This window comes from Marmota monax, unplaced genomic scaffold (genome assembly GCF_021218885.2).
Source record: "Marmota monax isolate L192 unplaced genomic scaffold, Marmota_monax_Labrador192_F-V1.1 WCK01_AAM20220418_F8-fsc00003, whole genome shotgun sequence".
Classification (NCBI taxonomy): domain Eukaryota; kingdom Metazoa; phylum Chordata; class Mammalia; order Rodentia; family Sciuridae; genus Marmota; species Marmota monax.
In genome coordinates, this window is record NW_026694084.1 from 28474142 (window position 1) to 28479517 (window position 5376).

Here is a 5376-nt window from a genome sequence, read left to right on the forward strand (position 1 = left end):
GTTGTAAACTCCGTCCCAACAGGGTTGGCCCAGAGCAACTCAATCAATGACCATTGAATGGACGAGTGGATGAAAGAGGAGTACCAGGAAACAACGGGAGGAACACTTCTCATTTCAAGGGCTCCCAATTGTGAGTTGGGGACCGCAGGAACCCATGTTTCCCTCTGAAACCCCACCACCCCCAACGTGATTAGGGATATGTCCCCCCTCCACTCCATGTCCTTACCTAGTCCTGCTCTTGATAGCTGCTCTCCTCAACACACCTTCCACAATCTACCACCTGAGTCTTTCTCTCCTGCAAACTTCCCTGCCCTGCGCAGCTCATCATTTCCTTTGTCAAATTTCCCCCTCCCCCACCCTATGCCCTTCATCTGGCTGACTGCCCCCCACATACACTCATTTGATCCTTGTCTGGTTCACATAGCAGGTGTGCTTCTCTCTACCAGGGCACCTTGCATCCCCAGTAGTTGTGACCCATGCTTACTTGTTCATCACCCCAGTAGATCACGAGTTCTTTCTAGGCAGGGACTGGGTCACTCATCTGTCTAGCATCAAACACAGTACTCAGCACTCAGCAGGTCCTCACTCAATATTTGTTAAATGGATTAATCTATACTGAATGTTCTTGTAAGGCCATGTTTTTTAGGGGGTTTTAGTACCAGAAATTGAACCCAGGGGTGCTTAGCCAGTAAGTCACATCCCCAGCCCTTCTTATTTTTTATTTAGAGACAGGGTTTCACTAACTTGCTTAAGGCCTTACTAAATTGCTGAGACTGGCCTTGAACTTGTGATGCTCTTGCCTCAGCCTCCCAAATCACTGGGATTACAGGTACGCACCATCATACCAGGCAAAGCCATGTTTTTAGCACACATTATTCATTTATGCATTCTGGGCATAATTTTATCTATTTGAGGCCCAACTCTGTGCCAGGAGCTAAGGACGTAACAATCAGGATTTCTGCTTTCATGGAGCACACAATAAAGTGGGTAAGAGATTTTATAAACATGTAAGCAAGCAAATTATTTAATTACAAACTGTAGTAATGTACCAGGATAGAGAATCACAGGGCTTGGTAGTCTAAAAACACCTTCCACAATGAAATTATCTCTTTTCCTTTCCCTTTCTTACCTAAGCAGTGTTCCTCTGAGCTACACTTCTCAACTTCCCTGGATATGTGTAAAATGGCTTTTTTTTTTTTTTTCCTTTTTCACCTTTTTCTGTTATTTTGAGCAAAACATAATCTTCAATTGCTGGTATGAGAACCATCCCAATAATTCTCATGGATATTTACCAACTTACATTTAACATTTTGAGTTCAATTATATTTCCCATATTATGTAAATTTTATAGTGGATACATTCATTGATTCAACTAAAATTTGTTGAGTATCTGCTATAAGCCAGGCACAGTGTTCAGAGTGAATGATTACAGTGAATAAGTAAGACAGATAAGACTGTTGTTCTCACAGAACTTAATTTCTTAACTTTTTTGGTACTGGGGTTTGAACCCAGGGCCACTTTATCACTAAATTACATTCCCAGCCCTTTTTGAGACAGGCTTTTGCTAAGTAGCTGAAGCTGGCCTCAAACTTGCCATGGCTGGCCTTGAACTTGCAATTCTCTTGCCTCTGCCTCCCAAGTCGCTAGGATACAGGCCTGTATCACCACATCTGGCTTTTATGGAACTTAAGTTATAATGTGGAGATAAATAATAAACAATCCATGTGCCATTGTGAGGCCCTATGCTCTGATTCTAGAGGAAACAGGAAAGACCTTATTTGAGAATTATTGAGTTCTCACCTGTCTGGGGGCTGCCTAAAAGACTAAACAGAAGATGCTCATTTCCATTTTGCATCACTCAGAACCGGGACTAAAAAGCAGTGGGTATTGCTCAAAAACACTGCAAGGTGAACCTATTATCTACAGATTCCTCTAGTAAATGATTACAGGTGACATGCAACAGACTGTGAAGGCCTGGGAGGAAAGACTGGGGGAGATTCTTTGGGAAATTAAGACATTCAAAAATTCCTGTGCTCGGGGGAAATTTTAGAAAGCCATGCACATGCCCAGGTCAAGATGCTTACACAGAAAAGCCCAGAAGGACCCTAAGCTTTCACCTTGGGCTGATCCCTAGGCTCGGAGCAAGCCTAGCTAAATGTTGAGATCTCCAGCACAGAGCCAATGGTCAAGAACTGGGAGAAGTGTTCATCTTATTTTCCCTCTCTTTTCTTTTTGTTTTCAACATGGTATTAGTAGTTTTAGTCAAAGCAGTTAGGCAAGAAATATAAATAAATAAAAGACATCCAAGTTGGAAAGGATATCTATGCACAGGTGACATGATTCTATGTATTAAAAAATCCCAAAGATTCCACAAGAAAGCTACTAGAGCTAATAAATGAATTCAGCAAAGTCAAGTCAGTTGTGTTTCTATATACCAACAATGAGCAATCAAAAACGAAATTAAAAAGCCATTCCATTAACAACAGTATCTAAAAGAATAAAATGTCTAGGAAAAAAATAAACAAAGAAGGTGAAAGTCCACAGGAATGAACTAATTCAAGACTTCTAGGATGGCATCAGAAGATCTAAAAAGTTACCATCTCCCAAATTAACAAGTAAATTACAACTCTGGATAGAGAACACCTGGAATGTAGCCTTTGAATCACCTCTTTAAAATCCCCCTGTTCCTCCTAATGGGCAGAATCACAGCATCTAGCATAGGAGTCCCATTTTTCTCCTTTGCTGGCAAAGCAGTAAAACTTAAAAAAAAAAAAGTGAAAGATTTGCAGAAGAAAACTACAAAATATTGCTTAAAGAAATTAATTTAGGGGCTGGGGATGTGGCCTCAAGTGGTAGCACGCTTACCTAGCATGCATGAGGCACTGGGTTCAATTTTCAGCACCACATAAAAATAAAATCAAGATATTGTGTCCACCTAAAACTAAAAAATAATTATTAAAAAATAAATTAAATTAAATAAGACCTAAATACTAAATATTTGGAATGCGACATCTTGTGCTCATGAATAATAAGAATTAATATTGTTAAGATGTCAGTATTATGCAAAGCAAACTGCAAATTCAACATAATCCCTATAAAACTTCGAGCAGTATTTATTTTTTTAATGGACAAGTCAATTCTCAAATTCATACAGAATCATAAAGTGAACCAAACAGAATCCCCCCCAAAAAAACTTGAAAAAGAAGAAAGTTAAGAACTCACACTCCCAATTTCAGAATTTTTTACAAAGCTATAAAAATTCTTATGCTAGCATAAAGACAGAAATATAGACCAATAGAACAGAATTGAGTTCACTTAGTGAACAGATTCTGGCAAGGATGCCAAATTCATTCAATAAGGGGGAAATAGTTGCTTCAAAAATTGGTGGTGGGACAACTGGATTATCACATGCGAAAGAATGAAGCTGGACCCCCTACCTCATACCATATACAAAAACTAACTTGAAATGGATTGATGAACTAAATCTCAGTTAAATCCACAAAACACTTAGAAGTAAATACATGGGTTAATCTTCAAGACCTTGGATTTGGAAATAGCCTCTTAGATATGATACCAAAAGCATAAACAACAAAAGAAAACATATACTGGACCTCAGCAAAATTAAAATTTTGTGCACTGAAGGACATTATCAAGAAAGTGAAAATACAACCTATACAATAGATAAATACAATAGATAAAATGCAACCAATTGTCATTATTCATAGTAATTCTGCCCTTTAAAGGCCCAAATGCTCCTAGGGTCAGGGTCCTGGAAGCCTCTGGTCACAATATTTTCATCAATCAATATGTAATCTTGCTTTATGCATTTATGTTTATAGACAGTTTATTTCATATATACTATTGATTAACATTGAACAGCATTATAACTCCTGCCTGAATGAAGCTTATCTAATCATGCATTTTCTCCATAGGACAAACAATAGTCTTCTTGCCTTTAGTAATACTAGGCAGCAATTTAGTACAAACTTAAGGACTGTTTTAAACAGTGAAATCACCAGCAAAAAGCACAAAAATATGGGAAACATAACACCAAATAGAAAGTTAAAAGGATGTTTCTTTACAATTTGAGAAACAAAAAGGCAGAGATTTCTTTGGTTGACCTCAGCTAGGATTGTGGGCATTTGGCAATTCAAAATTTTTTCCATTCTGTACATGTGCAGGAATGACCAAGAAGGTACCATTTGTACTGATTTTAAGCTTACAAATAAATTTTAGTGAGTAGGAAAATTTGCATATGCTGAATCCATGAATAATGAAGATGGATTATATTTGCCAATCATGTATCCAATAAGGCTGTAACATCTAGAATATAGAAAGCACTCCTATAACTCAACAACAAAGAGGCAACCCAAAACTGAGCAAAGGACTCTCAGAGACATTTCTCCACGAAGGATAATCAAATGGTCAGTAACTGCATGACAGTATACTTAGAGCAATGCAAATCAAAACCACAATGAGATACCACTTCACACTTACTGAGATTACTATAAGTTTTTGTCCCCTCCTCTCCATCCCCCTATGTTTACTATACAATGTAATCATTTATTTAAACTGAAAATACAAGGTGTGTGCAAGGATGCAGAGAAACTGGAATCTCTGAACACTGATGGTAAAATGTAAAATACAGAGATGCTATGGAAAACATTTTGGCACTGTGGGAAAGAGTTTAGTAGTTCCTCCAAAAGTTAAGCAAAATTACCATAGGGCTAAAGAGTTCCACTCCTAGATATATATCCAAAAGAAATGAAAACAGGAATTCAGATACTTGTGTGCCAAAGTTCACTGAAGCATTATTTACAATAGCCAAAGGGTGGAAACAACCTCAGTGTCCATCAACAGAGTATGGACAGCCAAAATATGTGTGCAAAATATGTGTGTGTGTGTGTGTGTGTGAGAGAGAGAGAGAGAGAGAGAGGGAGAGAGAGAGATAATTCAGCCAAAGAAAAGAACAAAGTTCTGGTATATGCTACAACTATGGATAACCTTGAAAACATTACGTCATTACACTAAGGGAAATAAGCCAGACACAAAAGGACAAATATTGGACAATTACATTTATCTGAAATATAAAAAATAGGCAAATCCATGGAGACACATTACTTACTATAGTCTACTAAGACTACTTCTCAGAGGTTATAGGAGCCAGGGGGAATTAGGAGTTATTGCTTAATGGTTACAAGTTTCTGTTTAGGTTCATGAAAAAATATTGGAAATAGTGGTAATCGTTGTGCAACACTGTGAAGATAATTCAATGAAACTGAATTGTACACTTAAATGTGGGCATAATGGCAAATTTTATCCATAATTTTTTAAAAAACTGATGTTGTTAAAATGGAAAAAAAAGTCACTGAAAAC